This window comes from Anomalospiza imberbis, assembly GCF_031753505.1.
Source record: "Anomalospiza imberbis isolate Cuckoo-Finch-1a 21T00152 chromosome W unlocalized genomic scaffold, ASM3175350v1 scaffold_31, whole genome shotgun sequence".
Taxonomy (NCBI): domain Eukaryota; kingdom Metazoa; phylum Chordata; class Aves; order Passeriformes; family Viduidae; genus Anomalospiza; species Anomalospiza imberbis.
Window position 1 is genome coordinate 5,345,849 of NW_027099315.1, and position 13,528 is coordinate 5,359,376.

A 13,528-nucleotide genomic window follows, 5' to 3' on the forward strand; every position below is an offset into this window, starting at 1 on the left:
AAATAACTGTTTTTTCTTATATTTTAAGAAGATATGGTGTACCATAAGAAAGATCTCTACTTCAGCCACTACTCCGCAGAGTACCCTGTTGAACCAAGGTCTCAAATGCTGTTCTCTGAAGATCAGACCTGAACCCATCTCTGTTTCCCCAATGTTAAGGCCCAGCTTTGGCTCTCAATACTTTATCACTGCAGAATTTGGGTGTTTCTTTTGGATTTTATGTAAACATGACATTGATTTTTGGTTCAGGCATTAAGTCAGAGGTATAGCTACAAAGCAATACAAACAAATTACATATTATCAGTATTAAACTTGAACAGACTGCATACATAGAATCTGGAATGTATATTACAAGTAAGGTGTTATACATGACTATTTATAATGGAAATTATATAAAGCCACACTCCCTCAAAGTCCAAAACTGATTCAGTATTCTTGTATTTCAAGAAAAGTGTGTTGTAGGAAGTAGTATCACATGAAAATTAGGTAGTAAAAAAGAAATATATACATAGCTATAGTCCAAAATATTGCATCTCAAATTGTTTTTAAGAAACTCTTTAATCTACTAGAAATTAAGAGGAAAATTTAATTTTTTTCCATTTGTTTATGCTGTGCATTTCAGAGCAGGTTGTGCAGTCAGTATCACTGTCTGGATTTCGTTCAGCTACAGAAATTTGATACTCTACCAGAAGTCATAGACACAGACTCTTGGTTTTTGCAAGATAATGTTTATCAGTTAAAGTAGTTAGAGTTGAAGAGGCAGTAAGCTGTAAAGTGCACAGACACAAGGGGGGGGGGGGGGGGGGGTGGGGGAGGAGGAGGATAAAGAAGCCCAGACATACTTGGCATTCTTGCTCTTGGCTCCACTCAACACATACAGAGAAGGGGAAGGGAATTGCCCCTTGAATAATGAGCTCCTCCCTCTGACTTTCCCTTTGGTTTTTAAGTAATCATAGCATGCTCCCGTGAGTGCCCTCTCTCAAAAGAGAGGCATTGTTAAAACTTATCCAGCTCTATTTCAGGTTAATTTCCAGTAAAGAAGAGATGTATTGGCAGTCTCAAGGAAACTGTATAGGAGATATCTTTTTAAAATATCACTTTCCTATTAAGTATATATCAAAGTCTCTTATTTATGACCTGAGAAAAAGTGTAACACCTGAACACTCAAAAAGGGCCTTATCCTACTCCTTCCTGCTCTCAGTAAGTAGCTGAATTGTGTCTAATGTAGCTGGAGTTCATTTTCCCATAGCAGCCCTCCCAGTGCTGTGCTTTGCATTGATAGCCAGAAAGGTGTTGATAACACACCAATGTTTTGGCTACTGCTGACCAGTGCTGGCACAGCATCAGTGCTGTCTCTCCAACATTCCATCCCATCAATAGGATGGGGGTGGGCAAGACCATTGGAGGGTATACAAGTAGGCCAGCTGATCCAAATTAGCCAAAGGGATATCCCATACCATATGATGTCAGCTCAGATATATAAGCTAAGGGAGAGAGAAGGAAGGGGGGGAATTTTTGAGTTTTCAATGTTTGCTTTCTGGAGGAACTGTTACACGTACTGAAGCCCTGCTTCCCAGGAAGTGTCTGGACATTGCCTGCTGATGGGAAATAGGGGATAATTTTTTTTTCCCCCTTTGCTTGTGTGCATGCAACCTTTCATTTTTGCTTTAGCAAACTGCCTTATCTCAATGTACTAGTTAAAGCTCCCCCTCTCATGGCCATCACTGATGATGACTGAGGGGGACTGAAGGATTCTTCCTTGGCAGAACTGCTTACAGCTAAGATGGAAAGTGAGGAGGTAAATGAGGAGGTAGAATTCTTAGTAGATATGGGAGATAGTTACTTGGTGCTAAATACAGTAAAAGGAAACTTGAGTAATGATTCTATAACAATTATTGGTGCAACAGGGAATCACGAAACTCAACCATTTTTCAAACCCATTGATTTTAAATTAGGAAAACAATGGATGACTCGCCAGTTTTTGTATCCATCCAATTTGCCAAAGCCTCTCCTTGGGAGAGATTTATTAGAAAAACTAAATGCTGAAATAAAATTTTAAAATGGAAAAATAAAGGTTATTATTCCAGAACCTAATTATGTGGAAGCGTCTATTTTTGCACTACAGTCTCTGAAATTGGACATGATCCATCTGCCAGTATTACTTGAGGATGCAGTAATTCTGATAAGTCTGGGATGGAGAGGTGCCCAGGAGATTCAAAAGAGCAGAGCCTGTAAAGATTAAATTGAAACCTGGCGTAAGGAAAAATTAATACCGTTTGAAAATAGAAAGTCACAGGGGGTTATTATCCCTTGTGGAAAAATTAATAAATTATGGCCTATTGAAGGAATGCAAATTCAAATTTAATAAACCTAATTTGCCATTTAAGAAGGCAAATGGAAAGGATTACTGACTGGTACAGGATCTTAGAGCCATAAATTAGATGGAAGAAGATATACATCTGGTAGTAGCAAAATGTTATACCTGGCTAACAGCCTTGAGTGAAAAATTAAAATGGTTTACAGTATTAGATTTGAAAGATGCCTTTTTCTGTATCCCTTTGAGTATTGAAATTCAAGAGCTTTTTGCTTTTGAATGGGAAAATCTGAACACAGGGAGGAGAACCCAACTGACTTGGACAGTTCTACCGCAGGGGTTTAAAAATAGCCCCACCATAATCAGAAATCAATTGGCAAAAGAAGTGGAGAAATGGAAAAATCAGAACCCTACTGGAGTCTTGTTACAGTATGTAGATGACATTCTGATAGCCACTGAAGCTGAACATCAATGTTGGGATCAGACTGCGGCATTGCTGAATTTTCTGGGACTAAGTGGGTAAAAAGTATCCAAAGCAAAGCACAAATAGTCCAGACCACAGTAACCTACTTGGGATTCTAAATCCTCCACAGACAAAGGAGGCTGTGACAGGAATGAAAAGAAGCAATTTGCCAGCTCCCACAGCCACAAACAGTAAGAGAATTGTGTGCCTTTCTCAGGATGATCATATGGTGTTGCCTCTGGATCAGCAATTATGGGCTGCTGGCAAAGCCACTGTATGAGCTCTTGAAGAAAGCTCAGAAGGACTTTATAGTCTAGACTGATGATCCATGGGCTGCCTTTTTACAACTCAAGCAAGCCCTTATGCGGGCCCCTGCTTTGGGGCTCCCAGACCCCATGCGCCTGTTTGAACTATTTACTGATGAAAGACAAAACACAGCACTGGGACTGCTGTCACCATTCCTCAGGGACCAGAGGTGGGCTGTGGCCTACTTTTCAAAGCAACTAGATAATGTCAGCCAAGGCTGGCCTAGTTGTCTGAGGACAATAGCAGCTACTGTTCTCTTGATTTAGGAAGTTCAAAAACTGACTTTGGGACAAAGCATTGTTGTTTATGCATCACATATGGTGTAGTCAGTACTTGAGCAAAAAGGGGGCCACTGGCTATCTCCTAGCCAGATGCTAAAATATCAGGTAGTCTTGCTGGAGCAAGATCATGTGACAGTCAAAACTACTTCTATTGCTAACCCTGCTATGTTCTTACTTGCCCAACAAGTAGAAGGAACCCCAGAGTATGATTGCTTACATACCATAGAAATGTGTTCCAGCAGACCTGACTTAGGAGACAGACTCTTGGAAAGAACTGATTGGGAATTGTTTACTGATGGAAGCAGCTTTGTCCGAAATGGAAAACAATTATGTGGCTATGCAGTGACTAAACACCATGAGGTAAACAAATAGGGGTCACTCCCCTCCAATGTTTTGGCTCAGAAAGCAAAACTAATTGCACTCACTCGAGCATTGGAACTGAGTAAAGGAAAATGAGTTAACATTTGGACTGATTCAAAATACACCCTTGGAGTGGTACATGCACACACGGGACCATCTGGAAAGAAGGAGGCCTTTTGACATCTCAAGGCACATTGATCAAAAATAGAAAACATATCTTGGATTTACTTGAAAGTATCCAGAAACCAGCAGAAGTTGCCATCATGCATTGCAGAGCACACCAAGCAGGTAAGACCAAACTGGAATTGGGGAATCATTTAGCCAATAAGGCTGCCAAAGAGGCTGCAGAAAAAGGCACATTAGAAAACAAAGTTTTATCTTTAATGCCCCTGCCAGAGTTACCTCTCCAAGTAGAGAAACCAGAGTATAGTGCTAGGGACTGTCAATTAATTGAAACCTTAGAAGCAAAATTTGATCCACAAAGCTGGGCAGTTACCCCAACCAGGCAAATAGTAATCCCTGAACTGATCTTGTGTGAAATAGTGGATCACAAGCACAAAGCTACTAATTGGAGTACTGAAAAACTTTTCAAACATTTGCAAAAATCTATAATTAGGTCTAAAATGTCTCAGATTGTACAGTCAAGAATCCAACACTCTATAGTTTGTAAAAGAAACAACCCTAACACATCTAACAAACTAGTGCTAGGAGCCATAAAATCTGGAAATATTCCGGGTGAATACTGGCAGATTGATTTTACTTAATTGCCCAGAAAAGGGGGATATAAATCCCTCCCAGTTCTGGTGGATACCTTTTTTGAGTGGCCAGAAGCCTTCCCTTGTCACACCAACCAAGCTAAGGAAGCGACTAAAATACTGTTGAATCAAATAATACCTACATTTGGGGTACCTTTGGGAACGTCATCTGACATAGGTTTCTACTTTTTTGCAGAAGTGGTACAACAGGTTAGGAAAGCCTTGGGAATAGCTTGGGATCTTCATACTCCTTACAGGCCCCAAGCTAGTGGCAAAGTAGAGTAAATGAATTATACAATCAAATTGCAAGTGGGTAAAATATGTCAGGAAACCTCCTTGACATGGGTCCAAGCCTTACCTGTTGCACTACTTCGAATTAGAATTCAGCCACAGGGCACCAGCAAAATAAGCCCCTATGAGCTGCTATATGGTCGACCCTACCAAGTACTACACATTCCAGGAAACATACACATAAAAGGAGGGGTTTGAATAATTACCTCATTTCTCTTTGTAAAACTTTACATGATTTGCAGCGAGCAGTGATCTCCAGGCTGATGGGATTGGACAAACCAGTGCATGAGTTCCAGCCAGGAAATTGGGTCTACTTGAAAGACTGGGGAACAGTACTGTACCATCCAAAGTAGAAGGGATCTTTCCAAGTACTACTGACAACTTTTACTACACTGAAATTGGACAGAGTAAAATCATGTATACATTACTCCAGAATAAAAAGGGATGAAGCCCCTTGGTTAATCGAACAGTTGCCTGAGAAAAAACAAGATGCCTAAGTCGTGTTCTGCTATCCTGACAATAGTTAATTCAGCCTTGATTTGGGAGAAAAATTTCCATCTAATTTTATTGATGCCATTTTGGTTTTTGCCTTTTTTTCCTATGTTGTCTCTATTCTTCGCACATATATTTGTAGCTCTGTAGCCTATTGTATTAGTGGCTAATTTTCCCAGTACTTCCCCATGGCCTTTCCCTTGGCAGAAAGACAAAACAAATTCCAGAGCTCTAAGCCCCGGGGGATACAAGGCCCCAATGCTATCTTAGTTCTTCCTGGCTACCAAGGTTAAGAACAACTCTTTGAGATACATTTCATGGACAAAGTACAGCTAGTGCCAATGGGGGAGCTCCAGAAAAGGGCCTTGACCTGGAGGAGAATTGCATCACCACTTGTCCTCCTAATTGGTGCTTTTTATCAATTATGCTAATTTCCTAAAACCTATAAAAATGTGCTGACCCCTGGAGGGGGTGGGCTTTTGTGGGCATCTTTCCATAACTGCCCCTGAAGACCTTAAAATAAAAATGCATTTTTCTAATACCTTCTTACTAAAATTATCTGAAGTTTAATTTCCAGGTTGGGAAAAAGGCAACAATATTACTAAATGTGATCCAAGTGTTGCACAAGAATGGGAGAAATTAATACAAGTAGAACAGAACAGGATGTAACTTAGGCAAACAGAAGACATGCAAAACACAAGCAGGCAGCCAGCTCAGCTCTGCAAGGCTGGCAAAGCAGATGTTATAGTTATGTGAAACAATGATATTCAAACCGGGGGTCAAAGAACAGCCATCTAGAAAGAACACTGGACATTGAAGACCACCAAAGACCCCAAAGAACCATATAAGGACTTCTGATAAGGGGTATGACTATGTAAAATAAAGTAATACATATACACCAAGAAAGCAGGGATAGCTAATGAATATGTAATCAGTGTGTGTGATAAAAACTCTGTTTACCTGATGCTCAGGGCACTCAGTTAGAGGAAGGATCTTCTCAGTGACCAGCATGCTACAATAAAGAATGCCTGCTTTCTAGCACTCAAAACTGTGTTAGAAAGTTTCTATCTGTCTGATTTTGGTATAAAAACATCAGGACATCTAGGAAGAGATACAACATACAGATGGGCTTGTGATCAAAGGGTGGACCTGACCATGGAGGCTATCACACAGGTTATTCACAAATGTGAAATGTGTTGCAAAATTAAGGGAGCTACGTGAGTGAAATCTCCCTGGAATAGAGGGCAGTGGATGGGTTTCTGATATGGTGAGGCCTGGCAAATTGACTACATTGGGCCACTGCCATGAACACTCCATGGCAAGAGCTGCATACTCACCATGAAACTACTGGTTGGCTGGAAACATACCCAGTAAACCATGCTACTGCTCAAAACACCATCTTAGGCCTAAGAGACACATTTTGTGGTGACATAGTACCCCAGAGAGAACTAAGTCAGACAATCGGACTAATTTTCAAAATAACCTTATAAACTCTTGGGCAAAGAAACATGGAATTGAGTGGATATATCACAACCCTTATCACCCACAAGCCTCTAGAAAGACTGGGAGGAATAATGGACTGCTGAAGACTATGTTAAGAGCATTAGGCAATGGGGCATGGAAGCATTGGGAAGCAAATTTAGCAGAAGCCACTTGGCTGCTTAACACCAGAGGATCTGCTAACTGCCCTGGTCCAGCCCAAAAAAAAAAAAAAACCCTAGACACTGTGGGAGAAGATAAGGTCCCCATACTACACATAGGGAAGTGTCTGGAGAAGTCAGTGTGGATTTCTCCTCCCATGGGAAAAGGCAAACCTATTTGTTGGATTGTCTTTGCCCAAGGACCAGGGCATACTTGGTGGGTAATGCTGAAGGATGGGGAGACCTGGTGTGTGCCTTGAGAAGATTTAACCTTGCAGGAAAATAATCTGCGGTGTAAGATGTATGTTGCACAAAGTAAAGTAGTAGAAATTACATGAACTGAGAAAGAGTGAATTTAGTGAGGAGCAAGGAGTGCAACAATGACCTGAGCTGGGCCAGTGTCAGTGCCCAATGATTGAGTATGCTGTTTCTCCTGTCCTGTCTCTCCAGTATTCTCTCCCACCCCATCAATAGGCTGGGGGTAGGCAAGATCCTGGGAGGGAACACAACTAGGCCAGCTGACCCAAATTAACCAAAGGGATATTCCATACCATATGATGTCAGCTCAGATATAAAAGCTAAGAAAAGGAGGAGGAAGGGGGGGGGGGGGATTTGTTATTTACAATATTTGCCTTCTGGAGCAACCACTACTTGTGCTAAAGCCCTGCTTCCTGGGAAATGTCCTGTTGTGGTGCATTCCCCCTCTTTTTCAGGCCAAACTGTGATCTAAGAAATGCTCATTAGGCCTCCACCTTGACAAACAGCACCTGGGCTCAGCTCCTCTTGAGCTTTTCACAAACACTGTCTGCTCCCAGGAACTGCTGCTGTCTAATGAGCTCCTGTTTTCTTTATGAAAAGCATTGAAAACTATTTTTCTTGCCTGAAAGGCATAACATCCTTGCTCTCCCACTTTCAAAGAAAGTGTCCTGACCCAAAGTGTGGCCAGAATGAAATACTGTTCTGGCTAAAGCCTGCTCTCTTGCAGCCCTATCAACAGCGGTCCAAGATGAGAATCTTTGAGCTCTTCTGGACCACAGTGGGCTGCGACCAGCAACCTCTCTCTGAGTGGGACACCTCTCAAAGCCAGTGAACCCTCAAGTTTACTAAACTCAGAGGATCACCGAACCATGAGTCCTAGGCCAATACCCCCACTCCTTAAGGCTCAACCCTTTGCCTGTTGAGGAGATGCAAAAGCATCTGAAGTATTTCACTACCTTTGAGGGGAATTTTTCTCAGGTACCTTGCACTGACTCTTTATGTCTGTGTGCATACATGAGTGCATATGCTATAGCAAATATGGGAGAAATGCTGCCCTCTTATATGTTGGGGTAACAGGTGTTGGTGTAAGGAAAGAGTTAAACAGAAAGCAACAGCAGCAGCGCCAGCAGCAGCAGCATCTCTCTGATACAGCGTGTACCTGAGACAGGACTGGACGAACAAGTTTCTACTTCTAAGTCAACATAGAACTGTACACTCTTCATGCTCCTTTGCCATGGCTTTGGAGAGAACAATGGAAAATGTCAAGAGCACAGATTTTTTGTAGAACTGTGATTATGTCTGCAAGCTGTAATCAAAAAAAAAGCTCTTAGGAGTAAAGATATATATACTGATGCTTCTGAATAAAATCTCAGATTCACTTTCTTTCTGCTGGTGGGTCTCATCCCTTCATCTATCACAAGATGTTTCAGTACCTTAGATATCTAAGTAAGTTAGGCCTGTAAGTAAGTTTAATATAAGTTAGATTAAATGCTGTTAAGTGTTATTCATTTGATAAATTGTTAAGGTTGAGTTATAGGTTAAGGTATAAGTTAAGTACCGTTAAGTTTGAGTGCTGTTATGGTTTTAGGCCATATTCCTTTTTATCCTTGCCCTTTCTATCCTTTGTCACATGCACCTAAACACACACACACACAAACATACATATGCACCACTCTTCCCCCAGAGAGTTCTTGGCTCATTTCTGTTTTGATTGACTGGATTTTGTTGGTTTGTTTGTTTTTTCTTGGTGCGCTTTAACTGTCTGGTAAGTAGTAGAGTGAACCTTGCCAACAAACTTTGTCATGCTGTCGCTTAATATTAAATCTGGTTTCTACTGATAGCCTTGCCAGTGATTTTTTTAAACAATCTTAAACACTAGTTCATAACATGGCCAGACATTGCTTGCTGATGGGAAGTAGAGAATATCTTTGCTTCCCCCTTTGCTTATGCACACACAGCCTATCACTTTTGCTTTAGTAAACTGCCTTATCTCAACATACAAGTTGTTTTCTGTCTTATTTTCTCTCCCCTGTCCAGCTTAGAAGAGGGAGTGATAGAGCAGCTTGATGGGCACTGGGCATCCAGTCAAAGTCAACCCACCACAGTATCTAAACCCCTATTAATTCTGATAGAAAAAAAAAAAGTTATTTTAAAATGTGCCCAACCACCTACTCCAACAATATTGTCACTTAATTTGTCAGCAAATAATTCAAGCATTCATAAGGCTAAAATTTTCCTGAACAGATGAGTGTCTCCAGAAGTATTTAGTTAACAGCAGACCTGCTTTTAATTCCCTACTCACATTGAGACACAAATGCAGCTCCTGCCTTCTCTTCCCTTTCCACTGACATTTTTTGAGAATTCATTTTACAATCAGCAACATTTATAAACAGATATGTTAATCTAAACAATTACAGCACTAAAACAGTCAAGTTACCCTGTGGGTTCAATGTGGTATTGTCCTGGTTCTGGCCAGGACAGGGTTAATTTTTGCAGTAGTCAGAAGGGGGCATGGCTATGACCCTGGGGTTATTCTATACCACCTCACATCATTGCCAGGGAAAGGGAGTCTCTTCCGAGGAGAGGGTATGACGGTGAACAGCTGGACTGTGAGCCTCATAGACCCCTGACTTTAACCTGATAAGCCTAGAGAGGGCACTGAGAGGAGGAAGGATTTGGCTTCAGAGGGCAGATGCCAGCCAATCCCTGATGAGAACGTAAGCAGGTAGCTATTGGACAGTGAGCTGGGTGGTAACCAAATCATAGCCAATCAGGTTCGAATGGTGAGTCTTTTGAATAGCCTATATAAGAGCTGTGCGCACCATAAAAGCTTGCTCTACCGCATGAACTTCGATGTCGTGTCAGCTCTCCATCTCCCCTGCTGCGACATATGGCGATCCCGACGTGATGGCAATAACTAAGCAATGAGAAATTGATAAAAGCTGAGAGAAACGTAAAAGTGCCGGAACCCGGAAGAGTGCCAGAACCCAGAAGTCGAGCGGCTCCCAAACCTGGAAGTGCTGGCAGCGTGCTGCCGGAGCCTGCTGCTGCACCACACCGTGCCCCACCGTGCCTACAGCCAAGGCTTGAACAGCCTGAAGGACCAATACCACTGATGGATACGCGAGACCCCCACAGAGGGAACCTGAGCTACTGCCCTCCTGCTAACCGCTGAGAGAAAGCCTCCACTGCACTGCCAGTACCGGCTCCATCCCCACACATGATCCAATTAGCATCTGGAAGGAGGTAAAACGGATTATGGTTGCAAGTGGGGATATTGAGGGGGCCGACCGAATTTCTGTGCCCATGCCTTTGCTATCATCAAAAGACTGGCAGCAAGGAGGTGGGACAATTGCAGCATTCCTGGTCCTGCGAGGTAGTGGGACCGCACCTGATAGACATATCCCTTTTAATTGGCAAGTCCTCTCTGAGCTATGCCAATTGGATACTAAACATGGACTGGAGTCTCCTGCAGTTGCAAATATGCTTCAGTTTTTAACTGCCAGTGAATTAACTCCTTTTGACATGAAGCAAATCGCCAAAGTACTCTGTATTCCAGTGCAGTACATGATTGAATCTACCTGGAGACATTATGCAGAGGAGCAGGGACTGTGAAACTCAAGAGGTTTCACAGCAAGACCCATGCTTTGGGACAGGGATTGCTCAACTCATGGGACTGCCCCCCATTGAAAGTCCACAAATGCAAGCACGTTTAAATCCCTCAATATTAGCACAGGCAAAAGATTTAAGAATGCGAGCCCATATGAAAATTGTAAACATGTCTGTTCCAACCCAAAGGTATTCAAGCATAAAACAAGGCCCCAAGGAATTATATATGAAATTCATAGAACATTTACAAGATGCTATAGAAAAGCAAATAACAAACAGTGATGCAATGAACCAATTAATATTGCAATTGGCATGGGACAATGTAAACGAGGACTGCAGAAAAGCTATAGATTTATTACCAAAAGAAAATCCATCCTTAGAGGAAATTATTAATGCATGTGATAAGGTTGGAACTGAATCATACTTGTTAGCCAATTCTCTTGCAGCTGCTGTAAAGGTATGCCAATCCTACAGAAAGGGGCAACAAGGCCACAGGAAAGCAAGTTGTCTCTGCAAGTCCAATTCATTGAGGTCATGCCAAAATCAAAGGACTGGGCCTATAGTAACAATCACCGATGTAGAAGACCTGGTCATTTTGCCAAGGACTGTAGATCCAAATTCCGTATTAATGGGCAATCTCTCAGCAACCAGGGAAACTGGAACCCAGAGAAGCGCATGAAGACACAAGTACCTCCTCGTCCTCCAGCCCGAGACTATGTGACCAGCTCACAGAGATAACAAGAGGCTCAGCTGGAATGGACGTTTCTACATACAATGCAATAACTATAGACTCATTAAAAGTGCATGAAGTTCCCCTCGAAGCCCATGGGCCTATAGGGAAAGGACTGAGTGCACTACTGTTAGGAAGATCAAGTGCAACATTACAAAGAATTTTTGTTCTTCCAGGTGTTATAGATGCTGACTACATGGGACAGATTTGTGCCATGGTGTCAACTCCTACCCCTCTTGTGACTTTCCCAGTGAAACAGAGTAGAAATCCATTTGGATTTAGGTGAAATGTACCACTTTGAATTAGTAGTAGCTTGCTAACATAGGTAAAATATGCAGTTTAGTCTGCTAGCTCTGCTGCGCTTGTAAAACTGCCTCAGCCAAGGAGAAAGAATGCGAATCTCCAAGCTGAAGAGATAAGAGAGGCCCCTTGAACTCTGAAACGTAGAAAAATCCAAAGCTAAGTCTGCAAGAGATGGACAAAGGGATTAGAGAGTTCTCTGTACAAGGGCTAATTGCAAGTTGTAACGGGAAATCAGTAGAATGAATATGCATGAGCCTATTGTGAAACTCTATGCATATATAAACTAGCAAGGGAGAATAAAAAGGGATAATGAGTTCTCAGGGGCACGCATGTCCTTTAAAAGGGAACAATCCCCGCATGCCTCCAGCGCTGCAATTAACATACCGTCTCTACAACTTCTCATAAAGTTGTGGGGTTTGATTTTTTTATCCGCAATTCATTTTGACGAGCCAGGAAGGAGGGCCTCTGTCCTTGCAGGGGGTGAGGGGGGGAGTGGACCTCCTTGATTCACCCCAGGGAAATTCCCTGGAGGGGCTCTGCTTTTTCTCAGCTTGCCTCCTGCGGAGACAGACAATGACCTGCTGGTGTCCGGATTAACGGTATGTATTGAAGGGCCCTGGGGGAAGACAGAGAGAGACACGACTGCTGGTAAGTCACTCAGAGACGTCTGAGTGCGCAGCCTCGTTCCTGTGCCTGCAGGCAGCCCGGCCAATAGAGTGGCTGGACTGGAGACGGGTTCATTGTTCGACAGAGCGACCGCGAGCGGCAGTGGCTATGGTGGTGAGTCAAATGAACCCGAAGTTTGTGCGCTTGCGGGGTCCTGACATTGTGTGGTTAATGTCAATGTGTTTGTAATCGTGTGAGTGCATGGTGTATAAAGAAAGTGAACAAGCGAACGTGTGAGTGTACCCGCGGTGCTGGGATGGGGGGGGGGGGGGGGAGTTCTACACACATCTAAAGAGGGCGGATGAAGCCTGGGGTGGTGCCAGCTGGGGCAGGGAGTGCCCAGCGGAGAAGTGGGACAAGTGGAGGAAGTTTATTGATTTATTGTGTTTAAAGGTGGTGATTTGTGTATTTTAACTGTGGCTAGATGAATTCATGGGGTTCCTCTGCCCCAGTGGTTTGGACTTGATCTCTGGGAGTTTGTGAATCCTGTGAATTATTGGATAGATAGAGGAGACCAACAAGTTCAATTAGGGGAGCTTTATTGGACTTCAGCTGGTAATATAGTAAGTCTGGACTGGGAAAGCCCCGGCATAGAGGATTTAGAAATCCCCAAAGTGACAAACAAAATAGCTTGTCTCTGTGGGTAATTCCCAGGAGCTTTTGGTGTATTAAGAGACTGGCACCCTGAGTGGGTACTATTGCAGTGCAGAGTTTGTGAGAGGCGCTGGTATTGCCGCTCTAGTAGGCGTCAGGGCATATGCCCCGAGCGTAAATTGAGGGTACCTGATCAGGCTAACTCAGAACCTGAGATCTTAAAGCTTGTGTGCAGAAAAACACATTTGATACCTGCCACCTGGGGTTGTGTGTGGGAGGAAAATTGGGAAAGGAGTGTGAAGCTCTGTGAAGAGAGATTTGGGTGGAAACTAGATAGGACAAGGAGAAGAAGGTAATGGGAACTGACCAGAGTAAAGAAGTTTCCCGGGCTAGCCCCTTGGGGTGCATCTTCGCCCACTGGAAGGAAGTCGCCAGCAGGGGCAGCTCGGAAAATAAAGATTTAATT

General features: G+C 42.9%; 1 protein-coding gene across 4 annotated transcripts in view; it reads right to left on the reverse strand.

Moving 5' to 3' along the window:
* The window catches only part of LOC137465598 (zinc finger SWIM domain-containing protein 6-like), a 262,106-nt gene that overhangs the window by 100,364 nt on the left and 148,214 nt on the right, over nt 1–13,528 (reverse strand). The gene's annotated exons all lie outside the window — the stretch shown is intronic.